The sequence below is a fragment of the Natrix helvetica genome (genome assembly GCF_964273705.1).
Source record: "Natrix helvetica genome assembly, chromosome: 5".
Taxonomy (NCBI): Eukaryota; Metazoa; Chordata; class Lepidosauria; order Squamata; family Natricidae; genus Natrix; species Natrix helvetica.
The window spans coordinates 136,191,927-136,205,499 of record NC_138551.1 but is presented as its reverse complement, the minus strand read 5'-3'; positions in this window follow the sequence as shown (position 1 = coordinate 136,205,499).

Here is a 13,573-nt window from a genome sequence, read left to right as displayed (position 1 = left end):
TATTTTCTAAGGCACCTGAGGGTACAACAAGAAGCAATAGGTGGAAACTAATCAAGGAAAGAAGCAACTTAGAACTGAGGAGAAATTTCCTGACAGTTAGAAGAATTAATCAGTGGAACAGCTTGCCTCCAGAAGTTGTGGAAATCTTTAAGAAGATGTTGGATAGCCATTTGTCTGAAACGGTATAGGGTTTCCTGCCTAGGCAGGGGGTTGGACTAGAAGACCTCCAAGGTCCCTTCCAACTCTGCTATTGTATTACTTTACTTTTCTTTATACTGAATTTCCTTTTGTTAGATAGGCCCAGGGTTCAAGTCTATCTAGATCCATCTGGATCTTGAGGCTATCTTCTGGGCTGTTGGCTATTCCGGTCAGTTTAGTGTCATCTGTAAATTTGATGAGTTCCCCATCTATCCCTCATACAAACCATTGATGAAGATGTTGAAGAGGATTGGGCCTAAAATGGAACCTTGGGGTCTCCCACTACTTGTTTCCCTCATGTAGATGTAGTTCCACTGAGGACCACAGGCTGAGTCCATCTGGGGGTGATGCTGTCTATCCCACATATTTTTAGCTTACCAAGAAGTAGATGGTGGTTTACTTTGTCAAAGCCTTTCTAAAATCCAAGTACTGGAAACTATGTGCACTGCATTTCACTGGTCCACTAGTTTAGTAATTTTTGTTAAAGAAAGAAATACCATTTATGTATGATCTGTGTTTGGATCCTTCATTAGTTGAAGTAAATTGTCAATATGAAGAGAGAATAACAAGGGTTCAAATATGCATCCTTCCCTTCCTCCTTGGTAAGTATCAATCCTTCTTCTCATTGCTCCATTGAGCCCCAACCTCCCTCTCAAACAAGGACCTGGAGAAAGAGCCTGGATCAGGGCCAACAGGTAGAGCTCCATTTTGAGGGCAATCAATTTCCTATATAATATTTCTCTGTTAATTATGACAAATGCACTAACATCTAGAAAGCCCACAAAACCGTGTTTTACTTTGCTGATATAAATTAGATATTTCAAGACAAATTTGTTACCAATGTTAGATTATTGACATGCAATATTTCTTATAAAATCTATATAGCTATTCACTACCTAAAACCTTCTGTTTCTTCTGCAAGTAATGCATTTTTCTCAAGTTTAACTAAGCGGATCCAGGCATACATTTCAGCCACAATATCTGCTATTCTCTTTGGCCTATAATTGCTAGAGTCCTTTTTATTCCACTTTTTAGATAGATAAAATGCTACTATTGCCAACTTCAATCCGACTGGATATTATTTATATGTGGAAATGAAGATGCCAATAGAGGCCCCAACAACCAGGGATATTTTTTGATCAGTTAAATAGTTGGTAGAATGTCTTCTCCGAGGAATGTATTGCTTGCATTTCAGGCCTTTTATGATTAATCTCAACCTGAACATAATGGGGTAAAATATTGTCATTTTTGCTAATATGGAGAAAAGCAGATTTGGAATCCCATGGAGAAGACGATTGCATCTATTGCTCACCCACCACCACCCACCCCTCACTTTACCAGATGGAGAAAAACACAGACAGACCTGTGAGACTTTGTAGGTGCCTCCTAATGTTGACATCTGGATGGAGATTTTCCTGTTAGCTCCATCAAGAAGACCCAGAAAGTTCTCCTTCCTTCCACAGCCGTAGTTGGGGACATTGGCTTCTCCAGTGGAGAGAATGTCCAGCAAGGCATCTGAAGTGTGGAAAGTGCTCCAATAGTTGTCATGGAGGTTGTAGCCAAGTGTGAGATTGTGCAGGAGCTGGGAATTCTTGTTGACCATTTGGATGTTGAGAATGAATATTAAGGCATCTGGAAAACCATAAACATCCCTATTGTAAAAAAAATGTTATTATAATGGGCAGCAACAAATACTTTTTAAAAATATATAAGCCTCCAAAAGCCTACTGATCCTTAAGCCAACATTGATCCAAAAGCAATGATCAGTTATACAAATACGGAAATGGGCTGAGGTACAGCAACTATAACTGGTTCCACCACTACTTTAAATAAAATTCATTATTCGAGTGATAAATTAAGGATTGTACTGAGAGAGGAAAGTAATCTGCAGCCCTTTCAGCTTTTTTTTCAGGCCTATTTTTCGATTTTAGTTTCTTTCACAAAATCAGACAAGAGAGAGAAGCCATGGAAATCAAAATCATTGAGGAAATTAGACATAATCCCCAATATAGGAATAAATGAAAAATAAAAAAAGAAAAGAAGGAGAGTGTTAAAATGGAGAGAGTGCAACTCCATCACCCTGAATGACTTACCGATCACGAAAAGCAAACTGAAGAGAAGGAGCCACTTTGAAAAGCAAGTTTGTATGCAATGTTTCCTTTCCACTGATGACTATCCCAATGAGATGGTCTCCTGGGCTGTAAAAGCTCTGTGATAGTTTTCCATCCTGGTGCTCCAAACTCTGCAGGCATTTCATTCTCAGCTTCCCAGAGACTGGATGGGGCACCAGCAGCATCAGAAGCAGAAGCAGGAAGTCCATCATTCATGGGGTGAATCAATGAATCCCTTTTCTGTTTCTAAAGAAGAATTAGAAGAATTCAAAGGACTCTCACAAGGTGGAATATGATCCAGTGTCTTTCCAGATTGAAACACAGAGAAACACTCAGCTTCACCTGGAAAGGAGAGAGACAGACATTCAAGAGCACAGACCCTGCCTGTCCCTAAACTCCACATTTTTCTGCCCAAAGTCTCCCCTGGAGGATTCGGCCAAAGAGCAGAGCTGAAACTTTTATCATAATTCTCCCTCTCAGGAGGGATCCCTGGATAATGCAACCAGTTCTTGGACTCAAAGGTTGTTGGGAAATTTTCTGGAGGCAAATGAAAGGGAAATAATCCCCACATGATTCATAATAACAGGGGCAGATATCGAATTAAAGCCATCATCTAGAATTGAGAGATTTGGGGTCTCCATGCTTGAAACTGAGCCCAGAGGGAATACACAGTACCTGTGGCTGAAGAAACAAATAAATCTGAGGTTTGTTGGCATAGTGATAAAAGACAAAACTCCAGGGACCAGTTAATGCCAGAGCATATCACAGAAATAGCTCCCTCCTGAGTTGGAACCAAAATGTACTTTATTTTGAAAGCTAATGCTCAAGGGCACCACACAAAAGGGCTGATGCTATAGTATGGCCTGTCTCCAAGAACAAAATCAACTTTATTGAAAAACTAGTTACCAGAATTTTGCAGAGTTAAAAAAATGAGAGGGAGGGAGGGAGGGAGGGGGGAGAGAGAGAGGTTAGAAAAAATGAAATTAGGACTGCCTCTCACCCCATGGAATGAACGCAGGAAGGAAGGAAGGAGAGGGAGAGGGGGGGGGAGAAAAGTTAAAAGAAATGAGTGAAAATATGTCAAAATCATGGCATGAAGTAAGCATGCCTTAGGAGATAAATGCCTCTTTGCTGATGTTATGATATTACTTTTATAATTTCAACTTGGGTTGTTGAGAAGAGTTGGTTCCTACTGTGCTAATAATTGTTTTAAAATTAATAAATGAAAGTCAACAGTTAGGGTGTTTGGAAAATAACATCATAGCCATAGAAGGCTATTTGATGGTGAGTCAATAGAGTGAATTAACATCTTTCCTTATTTAGGATAGTTTTCTCCAGAACTGAAAGTTCACCCACTCTTGTTCAATGAAGCGCCTTTAGAGCAGGGGATTCAGTGAATTTGCTGCTTAAATTTTAAAAACCATCCAGCTTCCTTAGCCCAATATATTAAAGTCTGTATTTCCAAGCCCCTATATCAAACTATAGTTAAAATAGTTCATGCTTAGTACAATTCCAGTCCCAGCATCTGAAGAGTATCTTAGAGATGGATAAAAGAGAACAAGTTCAAGAGATGTCTGCACAAAGAATCTGGGATATCCGAGCAGAGAAAGATACACCCAACCTCAGTAAGGTTGGCACATTGAAGTGGATGAGCTGCTACAAACAGACCTCCCAAATTTCCAAGTATTGAGACACAGAAATGCCTTAATATCTCAGGGTCGTATTTATTTAAGCAAGATTTGAAAAGCTAGTCATAATGGTTAATTAAAGAAATATAATCAACTGCTTATAATGAAAAGGATTTTATTTGTGGAGCCCCAGTTAAGAAGATGTCATGCATCTTAATACATCTGTTATTGGAATGTCTACTGTCTAAGAAAGAGAAAGATCTTGGACTGCATTGTTAGACAAATGACCCATTGCTTAAATCAAAACAATTGATTTCCTGGGTGGTCAGAATTCCAAAATTACATATAACGCAGCCCCTTATTGGAGCAAAACTCTTCCATTGAGAACTGGATATGTGGGTATGACTGTGGCAAATTTTAAGGGTAATGCATAAATATGTTTTCCAGTCTTTATTCATATTCTTTCTCGCTTATTTTTTATTACTTTCCATTTTTATATATGGACTTATTGATGCTCTGTGTTCTACATTATTCATCTTGACATGGCTTAATGGCTAATTGACAATAAATTCTTCTAATAGATTCCTGAGAACCAGGTTGGATTTATTAAAATCTAACGCTTTGGATTTGATCTAACCCCCAATATAGCACGGCATTCTTCATTGCTTTTTTAGATCAGTGATAGAACTGCTTCAGAGTCCCTGAGAGATAAAAATCAGTTCCCATTTTCCACCAGATGTTCCCCAAAGAAGGATTCCAGTACCCAGCCATTTTCCAAGTGCTCCTCCATTTCAGATGGACCATGGTTGGCCTCTTTGCTTCAGACACCAAGAAGGGAGAGAATTTCATGGGGATTTTCACCCCTATGCTTGCCAGGAGTGGAATTTGTGTTGTTGTATCACAACGATTCTCCACAGATGGAAATACAGCTCCCCTCTCTAAGTGGAGACAAGTCCATGTCTTTGTTCACTTCCTGGAACATGTTCCTCTTGCAAACAGAGTTCTTCCTTTCCATTCAGCACTTGCACACTTGCCAGGACCCACTGAAGGGAAAGTTTGGATCTTGTCAATCTTGGGTGAAGCGACAATGAGAAGGCACAGGCTTTTCAAATATCTCTCTCTCTCTCTCTCTCTCTCTCTCTCTCTCTCTCTCTCTCTCTCTCTCTCTCTCTCACACACACACACACACACACACACACACACACACACACGTTAAATACATAAATAAATACATACCTCACTGCCCTCCCTTCCCCGCTGGAGTGTTTGGGCACGGAAAGTGTGTCCGCAAGAGAAAGCTAGGGTGAACACCCTTCGTTTACAACCCGAGTCGCGGGAGCCCGAGTTTTTTTGGGCGTAAGTGTGTGCTGGAAGGAGAAATAGACAGAAAGAAAAAGGGAGAGCGCGGCCGGGAAAACCGGGGGGGGGGGGGAGAGAGAGAGACTCTCAGCGAGCAACTCCTGACAGAGTCTACCCCGACAGCGCGCCTGAGACTCTTCAACTGGGAGAGCGTGAGAACGCGAAAGCAGTAACAGCCCTTCTCGGCTCCACCAGCCGCTTCTCTTCGCCAGCTGCAAGCGCCCGACTATCGCCGGGATAGAAAAGGCGGGGAGGGGATTCTGGAGGGGCCACATTCCCTGAATCCAGTTTCACTCTTTCTCTCTCCCTTCCCCAACCCCAACCTCCTCTCTCTCCCCCTCCTCCCCTCCCCGCCTCGCTCTCCCCTCCTTTCTTTCTTCCTCTCGCTCCTTTCCTCCGCCCCCCCCAGATGTTGTGCCCGGTGTGGCCGGCCCCCCCTGCACCCCCCACGCTACACCACTGGAGGAAAGGAAGGCCTGGTGGAAATGGATTATATGAAACACGCTTTCTTTTAATCCTCTCATCAGACCCAGAACAGCATTCAGGAGGGCAGAGACCTCTAAAGAATTGGGGGGGGGGGGGGCTGCTGAACCCTCAGGAAGGTGGGTGACACCAGAGGAAAGGAAGGCCTGGTGGAAATGGATTTATCCACAGCATTTTGAAGAAAGTATAACTTTAAAAAATGCATTGAAGCTCAACTCTTTTTTTATTTATTCAGAATGCACTAGAAACCCTCCAATTTCATATACCTTAACTATAAAAGTACTAGAAAATTATATTATCATTTTGTTTCTGTGGAATGGAAAATATTCCTGGAATTAGGTGTTGTCCAAAGAAAATATTTCTTGAAATGTAAAAACAGAATATTAAAGAAATTTTCCTTTTTGTCTTTCTCAGATACAGAAAAATATACCAAATGTCCAGATGATAAATATCCAAAGGAGAACAGAGTCCAATTTATCCCCAAAGTTATAAATTTATTCTCTTATGAAGAACATCTGGGCATCATCCTGGTCTCTTTTGCCCTACTATTGTTCCTAACTACAGGACTTGTTTTAATCATCTTCATTAAATACAGAGAAACTCCCCTTGTCAAAGCCAACAACCCCTCCTGTATCCTGGTCTCCCTCCTGCTTTGCTTCTTGTTTTCTTCTCTCTTCATTGGTCAACCAAGGAAAGCCACTTGCCTTCTCCGACAAACAGTTTTCAGCATCATCTTCTCAGTTGCCATTTCTTCTCTCTTGGCCAAAACCATCACGGTGGTGCTGGCTTTCCTGGCCACAAAACCAGGAAACCAAGTGAAGAGATGATTGGGGAAGAGCTTGGCCAACTCCATCATCCTTTCTTCTTCTGCAATCCAAATTATCATCTGCTCCATCAGCTACATTATCCTTCTGAGGCCAGACCTGAACACAAAGGAGCAGCTTACGGCCAGAATAAATGTAAAAAACATGAGATATAACACCATTATGATATTGGAATAATTGTTAAAGTTTATTTTATTTGAAAGGAGCTAATCTTTCCACTTAGATAGTAGGCAAGAGCCAAAGAAAAGCAAATCTACTTGTTAGATATTAACATATATCACGGCAAGTCTCCTCTCAGGTACGGCGGGAAACAGGTATCGCTCTGATTGGTCGAGAGGCGTACCCGATCCCTATAAAAGGGGAATCCTCAGACCACAGAGCAAGCTGGATCACTACTACTACTAATAAAGAGCTGTTAAGTCACTACGTGTCCGGAGTCTGTTCTCTCGTTGCCCGAATCTAACACTACTTGTTTCAGAATGGGAAATGACTGAATGACTGTACTTCTTGTATCTCCCTATTCATCCCAATAAATCTATTTTATTCTAAATCTAAAGAGAACTCTGGGAAAGTCATTCAGAGGAATGTAATATTCAGCAATTTCCAATGAACCAGACACCTTATGAAAAATAATTGAGGCACTTGATTCCTACTAACAGCAACTAAAAGTGTTTGTGTGTGTGAGAGAGAGAAAGATCATAAGAGGTAAGATGAGAGCTGTAGGAGCCCTGCTCTAACCGTGTTGTTGGATCATCTCCATGAGAAGCCTTGGAATGGCAGAATGACCTGGAATGCAGGGATTGACCTGCTCTCCATCACTATTATGTCCTCCTTTCTTGATTTCCTGATAAAAACCCTTTCACAGAAAGCATCGACCGGAACAGCTGTCTGAGGTTTCACTTTGGGTTTGTTATTATTTAAGTATCTACCTTTTAGAAATCCCCATTCTATTTTTTCCTTTCTCATCCAGAGAATGAAAATAGCAACATCTAATCTGTCCCTTTAATTTCCCACTCTATCATTTGTCCATAAAGCGTTTCCCTGCTTCTATCCCAAGTGGGCTTGTGTGTGTGAAAGGCTGGAGAAGAGGCCCAGGGAAAAAAGCCCATGAGACACTCTCCTGGAGGAGGTTTAGGGGATCCTGTGTAGAGGCAGCCTCAAATGTTCTGGATTGTGGCATGAGTGCGTTCAATGCCACCTATTCATCCAGGTCCAAGAAGGGAGGGGAGGGGGAATAAGGGGGGGACATCCAGGTTTCTAGCAAGAGGCACCCATGGAAAGTTCTGCTTTGCAACCACAGAGATTGTGGGTGGATCAGGAGTCAGCCTGAAGTTTCAGAATGGCTTCTGGTTGCCACTCGGATCCCTTTGCAAATTCCATTTTAAGCAGGTAAAAAAGATTTGATGGACCAGACCAAGATCAGTCTAGAATCCACACTGACACACACACACACACACACCCATATGCCTCTGGTCTGCCCACAAGCAGGGGGGAGGGATTCAGCCAGTTCCCACAGGTTCTGTAAAACCGCTTGTTAATTGTATGAGCAGTTCAGCCAACCGACTGAATTGCCTCAGCATGCCCCCTACCCCCTCCTGCAGGTGTCCCCCCCCCCCCAGGAAAACGACCAGTCTCAAGGTCCCGTGGATCACTTTGGTTCAGGCAGTGGAATTCCCCACTGGTTCCCTCTCTCCACAAAGCGAAGGAATCACAGAAACTCTGCAGAGCCCAGAATGAGGCTTCCTCAAACTTCGGGATTGAGAGGGTCCAGAAAGGAGGATAACCAATGGGAAAACTCCCTTCTTCAGCATCATCGGTCTCCGGGCAGAGTCTCCCTTGACTTCCTCCCAGCTCTATTCTGATTGATTGAAATCCTAAACGGTCAGCAGCATCCCAAGTTGGGCATGGCTAAATCATGTTTCAAGCTACAGCATGTAAAGGATATCTTGGTCAATAGTATGGAAGCCTTCCAAGCGGTCTAAGAAGACTCTATGTGTTCTGTTCCAATATTCAATTCTCTTTGAAGGTCTTCCCCTTAATGATCAGACTTAGCCAACTTGAAACGGATTCAACAGCTTTCAAAAATAAATAAAGGATACCGATATTTTCCCCACCTTGTTGAGCAACTTGAGCCGTAAAAGAGCATCTTGGCTGATAATAAGTCTCTCTCTTTGAAAACTCCCCAGCTGCTCTTTAATGGCATCCTTCTTATGGAAAGTAACCCAGCTTATGATATTCAAATCTGCAGCTACATCTCCATTTTGAGCCAAGTACAGTTTCTTTTTGGAAAGATTGCAAAATTCATCTCCAGAAACGGATGGAACTGGAATAGAAACACCCATGAAGGTTAAAAGCAGGAAGCTTGGTTTCTTACCACTCATGGTCTTTTCACATGTGAATCTTTCTCCTAGAGTTGTCTAATTTGCAAATTTTGTGAGTTGGGAAATAAATGTTATCCCTGTCTTCAAAACTGACAAAAGTTCAGCAAAATGTGTCAATCATATATTGAAAAACTACATTTGTATTGATGAAATATCATTGACCAAATTTCTCCATGAAAGAGAATATTTTAGAACAGACTACAAATAAATTGAACAAAGAAACAAACAAAGAGATTATTTGTAAACTCCTTGGGAAAAACAGGGGGATTACCAAAAAACGTGGATTTGTCAAGAAGAAAGTTGCCAGGCTAATCTTCTCCCAGGTACACCAGGTAGTAAATACAACCACATGAGGTGACTCGACTTTATTGGAAGGCCACATCAAGCACACCCTCCTCTTCTTATTTTTCACACAACAACAACAGTTGTGGCTGAGACAGTGTGACTAGTCGAAAGTCACCCAGCTGGCTTTCACAGCTAAGGCAGGACTTGAACTCAGGATCTCCAACTTTCTAGCCTGGTGAAGATGTTGGTATTATATTATATTTGCACATGTCATTACACTTCCTTAATAGATTGTGGAAATGCTGGTGATATAAAGATTTCAGCAAAGTAGTAACAACCTACTTGCTGATAACTAATTAATTGAAATAATTAATTTCAATGTCCCTCATAAAACTGGGAATTTATGAATAACAATTAGTCCTTGATCATCTATTTTTCTATATTGTCATTAATGCAGGTGGGTAGTTGATAAAATATGATTTTCTGATGCAACATTTATATCAACTTTTAAATATATTTTGATGTCATATCAAAAATATGTAAATTTTAGCAATTGGGACTTAACAAATTATGCTATTTTGTATAAGAACATTTTTATTAAGATTTCATTTGCACCTTTTCTTAAATCATTTCTTTATTTATAACTTAGACCCAGGCATAAAATTCAAAAAAACATCTTGATGGTTCACCAAAATTGTCTGAAAACCCCCCAAAAGGAATTTAAGAGAGAGAGAAGTGAAAAGACCTTCACTTAGAAGTAAAATGTGATGCAAGAGAAACGGGATCATGGATACCAAACTGGATAGGAACATTTGGTGAAATAATCTCAACATAGTCATTGATTGGAAGCCACAGCAGAGCAAATATTCTTGTCTGGGGAAACCCCAACTTAAGGTCCCCTTGTAGGCACCACCCATGGGGAAGACGTGGCAAAATATCTGGCTCAGGAAGGGCAAGAAAGGGGAAAGGAAGCTGCTGCCATCTTGGCTGCCAAAGGGCCCTATTGAAATAAGGCAGGTGAAAATCAGAAGGAGCCCACTTCCGGTTCCGGCTGCTGATCGCGACGGGCAGGTTCTGCTCATCCCGCGCTCTTCTGGTGGGCTCTCCATTATCTGGGGGGCACAAGACGCCCTGGAGGGGCTCCTGCCAAAGGGATGGCGTAGCAGGGGATCCCCTGAGTCGGTGGTGGCCGGGGGGGGCTCCCTGCATTGCCCTAGGCACCGGGAGGCATGATGGGGAGGCGCTGCGGCATCTTCGTGAGGAGGCAGCTGGAAGAACGCAAGATCTGAAGGACGCAGTTGCTGTGTGGTGAGGTGGAAACTTCCCCCCGTTCCCTTGCTCGCTCGAAAAGGAAAAAAATTGCCAGCTGTTTTTAGAGTTACTTTCAACTTGGCTCGGCGAAGCGTGACTGGAGGGAGGGGGATTTCCCCCCCCCTCGGACAGGCGGTTTTAAATGGTTTTGCTCTCTGCCCTAGAGGAGGGGAGAGAGCCATGTAATGAAATCACGCTCATAACAAAGGCAGATCTTGGACTGTAATTTTGTAAATGAGGTGATGATCTGAAAACTTTGAAAACATTTCGTTATGCCTTCCGACTTCGAAGCTGGCAGGGCAAGATGGCATACTTCCGTCGTCCTCACAGACACTGAAATTTGAACCCACCCATAGGAGCTTCAGGCATCTTGTCTTTGTCTCCGTGACACTCAGATAAATCTCTTGTTGTACTGGACTCCGCTTGGAACAAAGGATTTTTTACTTTATTGCCAGAAGCTGAAACCAGAAAAAGTTCCCTTCCGCTTGGACTCCTTGCCTCCTAATCTCTCTTGGCGGTTTTCCTCTCTAATTGTTTCCTCTCTGTATTGTACTTTTGTACTATTGTACTTTTCCTGCTCACTATAATGCCACCTAAAAGACCAGCCCCGGGGAAGCCGGGCTTTGCTGTCTCCGCCCCGAAATCCTCAGCGTCCAGTCCCAGTGGACAACAGACCTTAACTTCTTTGTTGCAGCCTAAGCCTTCTGAGACGGACTTCCAGCAGATGTTTCAACAAATCTTAAAGGGACAGGAGGACTTAAAAAGTCAACTAAAGGAGATGAATGAGCAGCTTAAAGAGAACCAAAACCGGGCGATTAAAAATTCACAGAGATTGGATCTTTTGGAGGAGGGCACGGCTGAGATGAGGGGGGAGGTGAAAGGGGTGCAGAAGGGGAACCAAGAGCTTGAGAACCACCAGATAAAAACAGAATTTGAAAGAATGTCCTTTTTCCTTAGGTTTCAAAATGTGGTTGACGCGGATGATGAAGATTTAAGGGACATCATGACAAACCTTTTGGCTGAATATATCCAAAAAGAAAAACAACAGATAGGGTGGGACTTGGACCTGGTTTATAGAGTAAACTCAGCATATGCTAGAACACATAATGTCCCAAGGGAGGTACATATTAAATTTCTCAGAAAGACTACAAGAGATGAGATTCTGAGTGCACAAAGGGGGCAAGCTTTAAAACATCGGGATAGAGAAATAACCATCTTGAAACAGATCCCTAAGAAAGTGAGAGAGAAAAGAAAAACTATTCGCAACTAGCGAAGTTATACCAGAAAGGGGTGTGGTTCAGATGGTTGATGCCTGAAGGCATGTTAATATTCTGGGAGGATACAAGAGTCAGAATCAACACAACCGCAGAGGCTCAGGCCTTTATGGAAAAAAATAAAGTACTCCTAGATAAATCTGATGATCCTACACCAGACTTACAGGACACGGGAGGGGCTGGAGCTCTGCTGGCGGGGGGAGAAGGGGCAATACCAAGAAAACTCAGATCACAAAAATGAGCAAGAAAATCTGCTTGATATAAATTGATTGAAATTATTTGAAGATAAAAGTTTATATGCTGACAAAATATTATTATTTAGTATTAAATTAATCTATGTATAAGTGGAAATTATGAGCACGGGGGGAGAGGACACCTCCTACATATTGTTACTGCCAAAATATGTAACTTATTCCACCACCCCTTTCCTCTTTATTTTTTTTAAAACCAATAAAACTTTGTTTAAAAAAAAAAGAAAATCAGAAGGAGCCTGGGACCATCCTTCCATGCAGTCATAGAGTCAGAGGGCTGGAAGGGATCTTGGTCTTCTAGGCCAACCCCTTACTCAATACCATCCCACTCAAATGGTTACACAGTCTATTTTTGAAATCTGCCAGTGATGGAGAATCCACAAGCGCAAGAGGCAAGCTGTTCCACCCATTAAATAGTTCTCGCTGTCAGGAAATTTCTCCTTCCTTCTCGGTTGGATCTCTCTTTAACAGGCTCCCACCCATTGCTTCTTGCCCTGCCCTTAGGGGCCTTATAGAATAAATGAAACCCCTCTTCTTTAGGGCAGCCTCTCAGGTACATCTGTTATGTCCCTCCTAATCCTTCTCTTCGGTTAACTAGATATTCTAGGACAATCTCTCAATTGGCGAATGGAGGATGCAGCCCTCTTCCAATGACGGAAAGATGTCACACAGAAGCTTAAGATCTGTTTACTGTTATCCCAGAGTGTCAGGCATGGAAAAATGAACTCAGTTACAAGAGAAGAAACTCAGTGAAGCAGAGGAGTTCAGTCTCCCCTTCGCTGTTTGTCTTTCTCAGGCGCAAGTAGCCAAGAACAGCAGTTGATCTCAAAGTCAACAAAATCCATGGGGGGGAGGGGGGAATGGAGTTGTTGGAATATAATGTTTCTAACAAGATGATGCATTGAACCCCCACCTGCTCAGCTCCTACAATCTTCATGCAAAGACCAAGCAGTCATCAGACAGAAAAGCTTTAATTCCTGCAGAGAGGAGGGGTTAAGCTAGATGGTCTCAGAGTTTCCTTCAAAGGTATAAATATAAAATTCTATGGTGCTAATTTCAAACCCCTGCCTACAGTATTTTATTGAAAAATGTATGCATGGTTTTAAAATTAGCAGTGTTTAACACCCCTTTCCATGAATAATTAAATTGCCCCAAACTCTTGGCCTTTTGTACCCCAAAGAGCTCTGATGGTTCCCCTCCGTCTCCTTTGGATGCTTCCTAAAAAGTAAGGAAATCTGATGGATCCTTGTCGGGACCCCTTACCTGACACGGCTGCAGGCTTGGAGGCCCCAAACTCTCTTTGACCCCTTTGTTTCTCCTCCTCAGAATGGAGGAATAGGCAGCATTCAAGGCCTGGGCCAGAGTCTTAGTGATACTGTACACATTGGGGTTATTTAGGACCTGGATCCTGTTCCATTTCCACTGGGTCTCCAGTGGGGCTTTCTGGGGGCATCTTCCCCTGTCTTTG